Here is a 15,322-nt window from a genome sequence, read left to right as displayed (position 1 = left end):
CATCCATTCCTTATAATGTAAATTTCTACTCTTTCATTTAAAAGAAGCACTTCATAGGTTCTCTTTGGTATATGTGAAATGCCAGCTTCATGTTCTGGGCAGGATGGAATGAGAATGCACAGGATTTCACCACAATACCCAGAATGTAAAACTTAGCAAGTGTTTGTTCCTGGAGTTTTCTGTTTCATACTTTTGTGCTGCACATGCTTTTGATAGCATAATCACCTCCACTGAAATGGCTCCACTTTAGATTCCCGCCAGCTGTGTGTGGTTTGTCCTGTATCTCCACAGCTTTGCTTGCTCAGATGCTACCAAATTTTCAGAACACCAGAGAGTTAAAATCAACAGATCCCAAGTTTCAAACTCTTTTTCTTTTATATGTTTAAGATTCATTTTTATTTTAGTTCCTGTAATTTTTTTGTATCATTTGTCTGTTTTCATTAATTGTCATCCTTCCTCTTTTGGCCAGTAGAGCTTCTTACATATTAGTTTTATATATGAAATCTGAATTTATATATTAACTTATATATGAAACAGAAGTTGCAGATATTGTCCCAGAATGTTGTCAGTATATAGTATCTTATACATTATATATATTTTTTTCTATACAGTATCATTTTAAAGTTAAAATTTTAAAAATTTAAGAAGTCTCATAAAGTTAAATTTATCAATATTATACTCTATAGACTAATTTCTTTTTTTCTTTTTTTACTTTTTGCATAGTTGTTACATTTACAAAGGTTTATAAATATGGATGGCAGTTTCCTTTAAAATTAGAAGCATATCCAGTTGTCTATCTGCTTTCTGTTGTGTCCCACAATAAATATTGGTGGTATGACATTGAAACTCAAAGAGGACTTAATGGTGTTTTCCCAAAGTAAGTAAAAGCATGGATTTCTAAAATATTTAATTCTAGTTTCATCATAAAAGCCATAGTTATTTTTACTTAGACAGTATTTATTTAAATGTTAGTGGAGTTGGTCATTTTTCTGACTCACCATTTGTAGCTTGGTGTTCAGATAAAGAAAGCCTGTCTGGAGCAGAGTTTGAGGACCAAGCAGCTCCTGCCTAGGCCCCATCCCTGGCCCTGGGGAGCCCGGTGACCCCCGACTCCCACCTCGCCGGCCAGGGAAAGCGGAAGCTGGACAAACAGACGGATCCCTTCTGGGCTCCTTCACCTCAGCCACAACCGCATGTGTGATTAGCGGGGCCAAATGTGTGTACCCAGATCCCACTTCAGGTGCCCACATCTGACTACTGGGTGGGGGCAGCACCCCTAACACAGGATACCCCACACAGACGGGCTCCTGAAAGGTTTGGTCCCAAGGTAACTGCTTTTTCTGCATCAGAACCTGCCACATCCTGACTGTCGTCCTTTCAGAGAGCTCTGTCTTTTCTCTGGCTGATCTTGAGATCTTTGCAGCATCTTCTGTGTTCCACAATGTACTATGATAAACCTAGATGTGACCTCTACACAAAACCCTGCTCAGCCCTTATTTCTTTTAAACTGAGGATGCCTAAGTCTTTCAAATTTAGAAAATCATCAGCAACTATTTCTTCCTCACAATACAGACTCTCACAGGACACTGCAGTAGACTCCAGACCTTCGACTGGATCCTTCAGATCTCCGGTGGAGACAGACGTTTTGCACCCTTCCACATCTGACTCTGTGGGCAGTTATTGAAAGCCAATCTTGTAAATTCTTATATATTTTTATATCCTGTATTAAAATCTGTTTCTCTAGTAGTCACTGACTGGTACAGGAGGTCTGGGTTGATGGGGTTAAAGGTTCAGGAAGTCCCATTGGCCTTCTCCAGGGTTTCTGCAGCCCCACATAGCTCTTTTTGAATGTGCCCAACCCTGACCTGGGAGCTCTCATCCTACATCTCCCAACCTAAGGCTCTTGTTTTTCTTTTGCTGTGATATAAATGCTCCCTAACTGAATCGCCAGTGAGATGGAATCAAGAGGCAATGGCTTCAGGGTCCCAGTGGCATCCAGGACCTGCTGAAGGAGCTGGGCGCTGGATCTCCACTAGGTAGGACAGAGTTCCTCTCTCCACAGCCTCTGCCCTGCTGCCATGCAAGGATGAAGATTCATGTAGGCTTTCACGAGACATGGTACTTGCAGGCACTTTGAGCTTGGGTTTCTCAGCTTCTAGAACTGTGAGAAAATAAATTTCCATTATTTATAAATTACCCAGTCTCTGGCAGTGTGCTGCTGTGGCATCACAAAAGAATCAGACATTTCTCCTTTGCCTTGCTGCAGTCTATTGAACTTCTGTGACTTGTGGACTGGAGAAACTTTCCACAATGACCCAGCCCCAGCCTCTGAGGGACTCCAGCTCCCCTCCATTGTCTGCTAGGTGAAGGTGAGGCCCACACATCCTGGTCATTGCTCCAAGGCTTGACCCAGACCTGCCTCATGGGGAATGATCATGTGCACACAGGAGCCTTCACTAACAGGAAGTCTAGGAAGAGTGGTCCAGGACCACACATTCTCCATGAACCTTGGCTGAGCCAATGTCTAAGATCTGTAAATGAGCATCAGGGCACCACCATTGTGAGAACAGAATATTCTTTTAGGGACTGCTCAGATATTGATAATTAAATGTCATAGCATTACATTTAGATACTACATTTTCTGATTAAAATGGAAAGATTTTGCAAGTACTGTATTTGTGTTTAGAAGTAATAATAATTCAGATTGAGATGAAAAGTAAATGGAATGAGATAAAATAAAATTAGTCTAATAAATAAGTTTTCCTGTAATCAGCATCTGGAAATTTAATGCCAGCTAATTCATAATAAGCCAAAGTCATCCACAAAAAGAATACCACCACATTGCTATGGCACTAAGCAATTGCCAGTGGCATTTCACAAATTGTATTTGTTAGACAATTTTTGTTTTGCTTTTCTTGTGGTCCTGGGGATTGAATCCAGGTTACACTGAGCTCTTTCATTTATATATTGCTATTTTGAGACACTTCTTTTGGACAGATTCATCACATGAATTAATGTTATATGTAAGGCTCTTTGGTCTCTTTGTTCCTTCCATGTAGTCACTAGGAAAGAAATTTAACTTGTTGACTCACATTTACACTTTTCAAGGTGTGATGATAATGTGTAAAAAAGTGGGATTCTGTGAAAGAATGCTGTGATGTTTTGATTCTTCACATTTCTACTCATCCTCTTTAATGCCAGTGAAGGGGAAAAACCCACCTCTTGATGTTTATTGTTAGCACATAACTCCCAACATCCAGAAACCAGGACATTGTTCTTCTGATAGGGGTGGTGATTGAGCTGTATGCCTCAGTAAAGAGGAAATTAAACAGGTCTGTAAATGATAACAATAAATGACAGATTAATCATATATGAATGCATAAAGAAAGTTAAAATAGATTTACTTGTTTGGAGCTCTTCAGATAAGTTGATTCTCGTGTTTATCATGAGCGTTTTTGTCTTTGCTTGGCGTCATTCACTTGATGACCCATCATTATTCCTCTTCTATGCCTGTTGGATGGGAAAATGTTTATGTGCTTCTTTGTTTTCTTATTTACTTCCATCACCAACTACTGGCTGCTCTTTCTGGTCCAGCTGGGTATAGCGATGGGTGGGCATAGAGGAAGAATGTGGAGTCTGGTGCAGAACGTCCTTCTCATGGCCCAGTGGGCAGAAGGTGCCTCTGTACGCTCAGATTCTGGGGCTATTTGAAGCCATTTCTGTTTGGCAAATTTTACAAATCATGCTGAAGCCCTCTTCTCTTCATAGATATTTATCTGAAATTCTCTCAAACCTTACTCTTTTACCCTTTGTTGTTAGATCCCCTTTGCAACCCCAAAGATTGTTTCCTGGAAACTCTTCCTCATGGGTCCCTCCCATTCCCTGACTTTTCACCACCAAGAATCATGCAACTGTTATTTTCTAAGTCACACTGTTGCAGAATTCCAAGAGACAGGAGAGACCAAATGGGAGTCAGGAGGATTTATTTAAGGTGTATACACTGGCTCAGCAGACTCTATGTCCAAAATGGCTGAGCATTGAACAAAGAGAAGTTCCAGCTTTTATACATTTTGATGGAGGAGGTTGTTTTTCTAGTGCTGTAGCAAGTGAGTTTACTGGAACAGGACAAGGGCAGTTTTATAACTTTGCCTTGAAAGAAGACAGTGTCTTATGTATCATATGAGAACAGTGTCATAAACTTTGTTTACAAGACATAGTTGTCAATTTTATCTGTACCATAACAAGTAGTTACAGCTACAGGGGAAAGGGGTGACCCTGTGGTGTGGGGGAGACTCTGCCCAAGGCTGGGAAGGACTTGTTTTCTTTAAGCCCTGCTTCAATACTTCTTATGAATTTGGCATTGTGTCCAACATCTCCCTTGGAATAAACAGCAGCAACTCCAGCTTGGTGTCCTGGCTTAATCATGACAGTGTATTGAAGCCCCTTGGAAGGGAAGACCCTCCTTGCCCTCAGCAGAGTTTGAGCCCAAGATCCCACAAGGCCACTGACTACCAGGAGGCTTTTGTTGTGTGCTGCCTCCAGGTCTCACAAAACTTTAAAAGTCCTTCCTTCCTGTTATCTAGAGAGTGATGTGGGTCTCTGTTGTGTTAATTAATTTCATCAGCCAGCCTGGGGAAGAACAGGGTTTAGGAGCTGTCCTTTCTTCCTGTCATACAAAGGTGTTTTATTTTCAACTTTTGAGAAGAAAAATATTCCTAATTCTTAAATATGAGAGTAAAGATCCTCTATAATTGAAACATTTCCAATTAAAACCTTTTCCTCATTATCCATAATTCATTTGAGATTTTTCTCTTTTACTTAGAACTTATTCTCTAGGTAATATTTCCCCCATATCTCTTTTACTTTGTCCTAATAATTATATTCTCCAAAGATTTTCATTTGTTCAGACTTGGTCTACACTGCATCTTGCCTCATGAGAACAATGGACACTCATAAGATCAAACTAACCATAGCTTTTTAAATGTAGTTTTGTTTTAAAAATGCATCAAAATTACTTTTCCTCATAGGACTAGAATGTCAAAAATTAGATGTAAAAATAAAATTTTCATGGACTGGTGTATTTTACTTCTCTTCCTACTTCCCCAACTGAATGTTGGTTTAAATTTATGGAGAATCACTTATATTATTTTTGGTTCAGGGTTATTTCACATTTATTCACCTGCTGTTTTCAATTGAAAGACAAAAAGACTACATAAATCTTTGAAATAGAATCAAGAGTGTGGTTTGCATAGGAGTAGTTTCTGTTGGCTCTGTAGGGAGGCGGACTGTCGGTCAACTTTTCCATCTGTGACAATGGGGTTGGAGATGGAATAAAAGAAATCCTGCTTGTTGCCCTTATTACAGGAGCTTCTTTCTTCCCTCTGAATATTTTAAACTTTACTCTTACTGTAACATATTAAAGAGACTTTCTTCCCTTTCCTCCCCTGTCCTGCCTTGTGCTTCCTTGGTTAAACTCTAGTTTCAGCTTTTGGTAGCAATGCCTCACTTCCCTACCTATGAAATGTGACAACAATATGGTACCTACACATAAGGATGGACTAACCAATGCGTGTGAAGCACTTGTGTGGCATAAAGTTATGGAGGAAAAGAGAAATGTTACCAAAAGCAGTGGGTGTGGTCTCAACTTGGCTTTATTTTTGTGAGCCTGTTTGTTGTCTGATGTCCCCTGCCTGTGGGAGGAGCAGTCTGTCCACCACTGTTTGGCTCAGTTCCTCCCTAGCACCTGGATTTTGTGTCCTGGATGGGGTCTGGCATGCTTTCCTGGGAGCCAGACCAATGCAGAAATTTCCAGGCTGGGGTGCTGCTTTCTGAGCAACCCCATCGAAGGTCAGCCTGGAATTGGACCAACCAGCATTAGAACTGCACCCTGGGCTTGATGATGGGGTGGAAAACAACTGATGGCCCCAGCCTTGACCTCCTTACACTGGTATTCATGCTGGCTGAGACTTCATCTAGGGTTGCAGGCCACTTGTGTTTTCTTCTAAGCCTAAAGATCACTGATGTTTGAATAATAAGGAAGATTGAAGAGAATAAATTAAAGTGTGAAAATTATTTGCCACCTAGATTTTACTAAATGGGAAGATTTGACCACATGTATTTCAAAACCTTAAAAAGATAGATAGATAAATAAATAAATTAGCTCCCTCCCCTTTCTTTCTTCTTCTTCCTTCTCTAGAAGAAAATTTTCTTGCAAACTTGTCTAATTTCCTCTGTTTTATAATTTACTATACTTTTCTGGAATATTTTGAGAATGAACACATGTGATGCCACATTGTGTGTGTGTGTGTGTGTGTGTGTGTGTGTGTATACCCGTGAGTTATACTGTTGTCATTAGGTAAGTCAGATTTATGCTTAATGATGGATGTAGATGTAGGTTATAATTAAAATGCAATTTTCCAGTATTCACAAATAGAATTTTATACTGTGTGTATGTACGTGTGTACGTGCAAGAACACGTGACTCAATGTGGGACTGCTGTGTTGCGTGACACAGGGGTTAGACTCACATTTCCCCTACCACCCAGGCTGCCCAGCATGGCTGCCATTCTAAATGGCTCCTCTGAGGTGAGCTGTACCTGCCACGTCACAGTGGCCAACAGTGGTGGGTCTCCATTTTTGCAGTGTGTTCTTTCTCAAAGCACTCACAGAACTGGACATGGTCAACATCGCTGTGGGTGGATTACTATGTCATGGTTCCCATGTCTCAACTGGAAAGAAGTCTAAATTAAAAATAATGTTACCCAGCAGGCTCGGGGAAGACAAAACACCATCTTCCATTTTCCTAGAGACTAAAAACCAATGAACAGCAGTTGTTATATAATTAACATTTTTCATTTTGGTAAAGCCACAAAAGCACATCTTAATAGACAAAGTCCACGGTGTCGGGATCTTGTTATTAGGTTTTAACATCTAGCTGGTAGTTAATATTGCTGCACAAATACAATTAGACTATAGCTAATCATGCCACAATTGGATCTAAATGTTAATCATTTATGAAAAGATAAAAGCTTTCTCAGAGCAAAGAGAGTACTTGAAATGTATTTGAAAACAAACAAAGAAGAACCCAACGCTAATGGCTTGTTGGATATTAATCTATAGTAACAAATGAACAATCAGGATTCAAAAACATTGAACTTTCATTAAAAAGTTAATGAGTTACACACATGTGAGTGTTTGGGAAACAAGGAAGCACTCACAAAATAATCATAAGCAAATAAATACCTGGCTCAGAGCACCTGTGAGAGACCGCTGCTGGGCTGCTGTACCTCTGTATCCATTGTGGGCTCAGGCACAGCCCTTGTGTGTAGAAAACTCTCAGAGCTCTCACCCAGTCAGTGAATGAATGAATGACTGCGTGTGATATTGATGGCAATGACAAGAGAGTGCATCTGTTTTCTTTCTTCCTGGGAGTGAAACCAAGCAATGGGATATCAAAGTTACAAAATAATTAATCCTGATGTTATGTCCTATTCTGATTTTAAAGCCCTTGCCTGTTTTTTTTTTTTTTTTTTTTTTTTTTGCTGTTAGGTGTTTTTGTCGATTTAACATTAGAAAAGATTAGAGAATTGACATTCTCTAACCCCTGTGACATATATGGCATTATTTTTAAAACTTCCAGGGAACCTAATTATTATTCTCTTCTAAATTTTTTCAGCTTAACTAAGATTCCTACCCTGTCCTTGGGCTTTGCCACCACCATGTGCTAGTACGTGATGCATGCTTGGATAGTGGTGACCATGTAGATGGGCCACTTCAGGATTTGTGTAAACCACATACAAAAGAACAAAAAAATTATGTTGAGATAGAATGAAGAAAAGTTAGTAAACAATGAAATCAATTTGATGACTTATGGCTAACATAATAAATAAGAATTATTTTATGAAATATATAAATATGTGTTTGAATGCAGAATTGTGATTAAAACATACTTCTTTCATGGCTTCAATAAAAATATTTGGAAGGAATTCTCTTAAAGGATAAATAACTTATTTAAAATGGATGACAATAAGAGCTAAAGGGGAAACCAGGAGAGATAGAATCATGGAACCTAGGGTAGCAGGCATATTCCAGGAAGATAGACTGTTGACAGCGTCCCTTGGTAGGCAGTGAGGTAAATGAGGTCAAGGTGGGACAGGGTTAACTGGACATTGTAGTGAGGAGGCCACAGATAGCTCTGTGTCATTTCAGTGATGAGGGGGACTTGAATATGTCTGAGAGCCAATGGTATTAAGGAAGAAGAGACAGGCATTTAGCACTTTATAAACTTGGCTTTGAAGATAGGAGAAACAGGGAGGAAGAAACGGTTTATAAAATCTTTCTAAGCCAATTTTCTTATATAGAGAGGAACCGTGGGCATGCTTGTATTGGTCATCTCTTTATCACTGTAACAAATGGCTGGGGCAGGCTTCCTGTGCAGTGGCTTTGTTTAGCACACAGTTTTGGAGGTTCAAAGTCCAAAGGCACAATATGGGGTACATGGCAAGGCTGCCCTTGGCTGAAACACCTCGGGGCAGATAGAAGTGACCAGCGGGTGTGGGGCAAGCCGGGTCCCAATTCTCCACCTAGAAGCAGAGAGGAGGTAATGGGCCAGGCTTGTCCCCCACCCTTTTTTCCTGGGATTGAACCCAGGTGCTTCGCACTGAGCTACACCCCTGGCCTTTTCCCTCAACTATTTATTTATTTATTTATTTATTTATTTATTTATTTATTTACTTTTGCACTTTATTAAATTCTTTCATTGGTACATTGTAGGTATACAACACAATTACATTTCTCATTGGGAATTGTACCTTTACATAATGCATCTTGGTTCTTATTTTTTTCCCCATTCCTAGCCCTCCCTTCACCCCCTCCACCCTTCCCTATTTACAAAGACTTTATTTATTTTGAAACAGAGTCACAATAGGCTGCTCAGTTAGCTGCTCTTTTTATAACAACCTTCTCAGAAGAACTACCTGATGTTTCCAGTGATGGAAGGGTCACTCACAAGGGCCCACCATCACTTCCAACAACATTACACTGGGGACCACGTCTTTCATCACAAGGGACTCTTGGTGAAGAGTCAGGCCACATCCATGAACCAGAGCAGCTATGAAAAGGAAAATGTGTAATCTGCAGATAACACACACATGCCCAAGTTCTGGACAGAATGTGAGCTGCTGTCACTACCACCCCCAGCACTACCAGCATCACCAGCATCACCATCACTGTTGTGGTCGGGGTTTGCATGGGAATAGATTTAATACAGGACATATAATTTATAGGATTATTTTATAATATTCACCCAAAAACTCAAATGCAGCAGAGTGCAAGAGATCTGTCTACCCGTCGACAGCCTGGATCCCACAGCAATGTCCCACACAAGTCCAGCTGGAGGCCTAGAGCTTGTCACATGCACATCCATATCAAGGATCTGCACTGGGAAGGTCCAAAGGCCAACAGTGGAAGCTAGAAAGTCTGCATGGTGGGGTGAAGGGCCTGCGCCACCAGGCTGAGAGATCTGCACTGGAGCCAACAGCAGCCATCCTCGGTGACAGTGAGGATGGTATCAGGAAAACCAGCCACAGCAAGCTTCACCAAGGAAATCAACAGCATACAATCTTCTCCTCTAGTTCTCCTTTTATGCCATTGGCAACAGTTCTCAGGTGGGTCTTTCACACCCAGAATCACGCTGACTCAGTTCAGTTGAGCATTCCAAGTTGACTGTTAGTTCATCCACCACAATTACCATCCACACCATCACCATATTCCTCACCCCATCATCATCACCATCACCATCATCACCATCACCACAATCTCATCATTGTCATCATTTCTTGAGGTAGCTACTTTTTCTAGCGGTTTTCCTATGTTGCTTTTGTGGTTATCATTGTTAGCACTAATTCTGTTATCCACTACTTTGGAATCTGGATATAATATTTATTGATGTTATGTTTCTGGGAACAGGGTGGCAAGTGTGGTGTGTGTGTGTGTGTGTGTGTGTGTGTGTGTGTGTGCGAGAGAGAGAGAGAGAGAGAGAGAGAGAGAGAGAGAGGGAGAGATACATGACCAGTTCAGGAAAAAAACATGGCTACACCATGTTGCATGTCAGTCCAAATCATGTGTAAAGATGTATAAGCACAGATAAGACATATTAAATTCCCATTATGTGTTAGGCACACTTCTAAGTGCTCTGCATTCATTAATCTCACAATCGCTGTGTGAAGTGCTCTGAGTATGCCTTCATGAAGGAGGCACACAGAGGCACTGGAACCATATCTGCACATTGCACACATCCCTTCATGGAGCTGTGGTAAGGAAGAAAACTAAAACCACTAGAGAGAAAGTGGGAGAGACCACATTTCTGCTCCCCTCTCCTGGTTCTCCCTCCTTCCTGTGTGCATGAAGGAAGGGTGAGGCTCATGGGTTAAGTCTTCAGAGCTTATCCCTTGCTGTGGTGCCTATCGATTCTGAATGTGTGTGTGCATTTGTGTGTGTGTATGTACATGTGTGTGTGTATGTGTGTGTGTGCTGGGAACTGAACACACATGAGCCTTGCATGTGCTAGGCCAGCACTCTACCCCAAGCTCCCCCACCAGCACCAACATCCTTAGTGAACATTCCTGGGAAGGTGAGACCCTTGCTGAGGACTGCACAGTCCCTTTGTCCGTTGAGCACGGGAAGAGCTGCTGCAGCAGGGCTTCAGTGGTCAGATCAGAAGTGCTGTAGTGTTCTTCCTGTGCACTGACACACGTGAAATGACTGGAGTTAGGTGCAACTGCATGTTTGGAAAGGGGAAAGAGTTGACGTGGAACTGGAAATACAAGTTCCCTGTGCAACATTCCCAAGGATACTGCAGGCTAGCATCTCTGATTGACTCTAGTGACAGTTCAGACTGGGCAGTTACAGCTTGGGCTGCTCTCTGGGACTTCACCTGGCCATCTGTCTCAGTCACTAGAAATTCTCTGTGTCTCTCTGTGTCTCTCTGTCTCTCTCTCTGTTTCTCTCCCTCTTTCTCTCTCTCTTCTGTCTCTATTATGACTTGCTAGATGTCTCCTCCACCAAAGCCTCATGTGCACATATGAAGGGCTTTGGGGAGTGACTGGATTCTGGATGAGATAACTGGATCAGGCCACAGATTGGATTAGCACAGTTATGGGTGTGGCTGAATGGATTTACTGAAAACAGAAACCCCACCCTGGGTGTGAGTGGCACTAATCAATAGATGTGTAGCCTGACTGGAATAAAGAGGGTGAGGGAGGCTTACTACTGCTTTTATTTCTGCCAGTTCTGCCATGAACTCTTTCTTTTCTGACAGGCCCCTCTGTCATTCCAACCTTCCTTAGAGCCAGGTGACTATGGACTGAAACCTCTATAAACTGTGAGCCAAACTAATCCTTTCCTCCTTTAACTTTGAGTGTCAAGTATTTTGTCCCAGCAATGAGAAAACAAGTAAATCACTCTTCCTCTATTCAATACAATATCTCAAAAACTTGATGTTAAGGTAATTGTAGTAAAGCAGTCCATCTTAGTTACTTTTTTCATGGCTGAGACAAAATATCCAACATTCAAAGTTAAAGGAGCTCACAGTTTGTGGAGGTTTCAGTCCATAATTGGCTGGCTCCAAGGCAGGGTGGCACAGCAGGTAGGCATCACAGAGGAGAAACAGTTCATGGCTGGCAGAAGGCAGCAAAGCAACAAGGGACAGGAGAAGCCTCTTTCTGTCCTTTATATTGTATCCAGGCTACCAAGATCAGTGTGGTTCCAAACCAATGAGTGGGCTGTCTTAGTAATCACCCACCCTTAATCCTAGCACCCTTAATCCAGCATTGCACCAGGAATCAATCACACACCCTAGATTCAGCCACCTCTGAAAAAGACCCAGATATGACTGCATGAGGCTTTGGGGAACATCTAGATCAAGCCATAATACAGTCAGAAAGAATGACTACCAGTTGTGCACTGTATAAACCCTGCCTATGCCTTCAATCCGCTTCCCACAAAGGCTGATCTTGCTGACTTTTGTCACACAGCTGGAGACGTGTCCCCCAAAAAGTCTCTGGCAAATAAAACAAAAACACATTTAAAGACAGTGAATTGAAGAGACATATCCAAAACTGATTAAAGTAATATATACAAACATTTGAATGAGCTTAAAATAGCAACAGTCATTTTTTTGTGTGTTTTTGAATTGACTTAAATTGGAAAAGTAAAACAGATTAGCTGCAAACAAAACCAAAACCCACATTTGGTTCAGTTTCCTCAACTTCTTTCAGTCTCCCTCCCTTCCCATTCCCAAACACCTGCCTATGGTTTCCTTTGGTGAGATGGAATATGTTTCTAAGTCATTTACAAATATAATGTACCATGATCACTTTCCAGAAGAAGAAGCATGTTTGTGTGGTTGAAAGGAGGAGAAATTATGGAAGCCCAACAGGAACAGTGATGTACATTATAACAAACTGAATCTACTTTCATATTCTCTGAAAAGCACAGTGTGCCATGCTCACGGGGTCCCCATGCATCCTCACTTTAGGGACAAAGCACTTGCCCCCTAGCCTTGGGTCCTTGCAGAACTGGGAGGGAAACTGACCTGGGGCCCCAAGCTGCCAGATCTGGGACTCTGGTTACTTAGCAGCAGATCCCATCAATGGAGACACCTGTCAGTTAGGGGTCGCTGGACTGACGAGGTCACAGAGGAGAGAGGTGCTCCTGTGAGAGCCCTGTGGCTCATCTGCACCCCACATGAGCCTGCTCCCTTATCTGCATTGTGTGAGGCTTCAAAAAAGCTCCGAGATCCCTGTTCTCCTGCCCTGTCCTCTCCCTCCCTCTGAGGAAGAGGACTCAGACTGCCTCGGTGGAAAAGAGGCCCCTAAAGTCTGACCCCTCTGGGGTCTGCATTGGGTCCGCCCAGGCTTCCAATGAGGCCCTTCCTGCTCTGAGTTTCCCTGCGCTCAGCCCTCCCTCTGGAGCCCAGGAAGCAGCTGGGGCAGCAGGGCCTAGGTGTTCAGTACCCTCAGCCCTGGCCAGCTCCCTGCTCCTTGTCTTCAGCTGGACTTCTCCAGGACAAGGACAGAGGTCTGGGTGTTCATTTCCCCAGGAGCCCCCCCAGGCTCCCAGAAGGCATAGAGCAGATCATGGGTATATAACTTTAGCTGCTAGAAAAGAGAGCCAGCTTTCAGCAGAAATGTATGGGACAAAGCTGCAGGCAAAATATTGAAGAATACACTCCATTTGCTTGCATTCAGTTGCCTGGCAGCCTGGCTCTGTGTGTCCTCTAACACAGGGCTTGAGTCAATGTCAGCATCCACTTCTCCTGCCTCACACCCTCACACATTCACTGCCAGGTGCATTTGGAGTAGAGGAACAGGCTTACAAGGATTAAGAACACCATAGTTATAAATGTCTTTGTTTCTTTCCACTGCCTCAAAATTTCTTAGTGTCCTGACCTCTCACCTTCAATAATTTCTTGATTATTTTGTGTTGGTCAGCCAGTGATTTGATATTACTTCACAGCGGTTGATTGCAATGCTCCATCACTTGGCAAACATTAAATCTGGCTAAATTGGATATAGAATATTCTTATTTTTGTGACAGTTTGGTTTCCAATCAGCTTTGGGATTATCATGCTTTCTCTGCTTTCCAGATTCCAGGCTGCCCCTAGTTAACGTTCTCTGGGCCAATTCTGTACAATGCAGTGGGTTCTCAGGTCTAGATTTGTGTTTTATACCACTGTTTTTTTGTAGTGAAAAAACAAAATTGCCAATGAATACTGGAAAATCTGTTTTTTAATAACTTTTTATATCTTTAGAGCAATCAGTTGCCGACTTCTAATGTGCCAATTGTTCCGTTCTTACACTCAAACAGATCAACTTTTTCATTACGTCGGCTAGTTTTGAAAAGTGCACAAAAGGGTTTTCAGACTAAAAAACGATAGTTCTTCTTGAATATTCTCCTGACTTTCAACAAACCATTGAAGTGAGTCTGTAGACGTTTCCCCTGGCAGAGGTTGTTGTGGACATTCTCACTGACACATGGGATCTTAGAGAATTTTCCTCTTACCCTGTGCACTGGGGGCTGGGCGCTAAGGACTGAAACCATGGCCTCATTTCCTTAAGTGTTCAGCAGGTTACAGCCCAAGGAAGGAAAGGAAGAACACCAGAGAACAAAGAGAAAAAAGAAAGGCCTTGCTGTGTAAAGCTACCCACTTCCAAACTCTGAAGTCATGGCATGGATCCTCTTCTTGGTCCCTCCACCTGAGGTTGTGATGTGGATCCCCCTCCCACACCCTGCTTCTGAGGTCCTGGGGTGTCTTTTTACTTTCTCATTGCTGGAACAAAATAGTCAACACCACAAGTTTAGTTTGGCTTACAGTTTATGAAGGTTTCAGTCCACTGTCAGCTGACTCCAAGGCAGGGCAACATCCAGAGGGGCATGGAAGAGAACTGCACATGGCACTGCAGCAGGAAGTATGGAGAGAAATCAAGGGAGGAGGAGGGAGACAGAGCCTTCTAGTCCACGCTCCCAGGGACCAACCTCTACAACCAGGCTCCACCTCCCACCATCACACTGAGCTATAAACTCATCAGTGAACCAATCCACTGTGACTATCACACCCCCATGATCCAATCACCTCCCAAAGCCCCACCTATGAGTGCATGAGGCTCTGGGGGAACACCCAGGTATAAGCCATGATGTAGCGTGCATCCTCTTTCCTCTCCCACCCTCTGAGGCCTTAGTTTACATCCACTTCCAACTACTTCAACTGAGGTACCGGTGTGCATAGATTCCCCCTCCACCTGCAGTCCTTTCTCTGTCTGACTGCTCTGTTTATCCGAAGCTCTGAGTTATAATCCCTTCCCTCTCCTTCCATCTGAGGTCCTGGAGTGTAGCCCCTTCCCACTCCCTCCAGTGGCTCCCCCTTCCTGTTTCTGTCAGTCTCTGCTTCCATAGAGTCTCGCCTGTGACTTTTACGTCAGCACCACCCCTGGTGGAATGGGCTCTCCTTGACACCAGTGACCCTGGCTAGTGTCTTTGTTCCCCGGGACTGCAGTGTCTTCTTCCTTACTCATAGTTCTGCATGTGTTCATCCTACTTTCTTGGTTTCTTTAAGCTTGCCAGCGTCTCGTAGTTATCCTCCTGAGAGTGTGACACAGCAGTCCTCCTGCCCCACCTCTTCGCTTTCCGGAATCCTGAGGGTTTGAACTTCAAGTCTTTTCTCAGCGAGTCGTAATTTTCAACCCATAGAGGCTTTAGAGTGTGAACTCTGCAGGAGTCAGGGCCCCCCAGTGGGAATTCATGCAAACCCATTGACAATGCTTGGG

Source organism: Heterocephalus glaber, unplaced genomic scaffold, assembly GCF_053883595.1.
Source record: "Heterocephalus glaber isolate CG9 unplaced genomic scaffold, H.glaber_assembly_v1.0 deba00001688, whole genome shotgun sequence".
Classification (NCBI taxonomy): Eukaryota; Metazoa; Chordata; class Mammalia; order Rodentia; family Bathyergidae; genus Heterocephalus; species Heterocephalus glaber.
Note: the sequence above shows the minus strand (reverse complement) of the source record.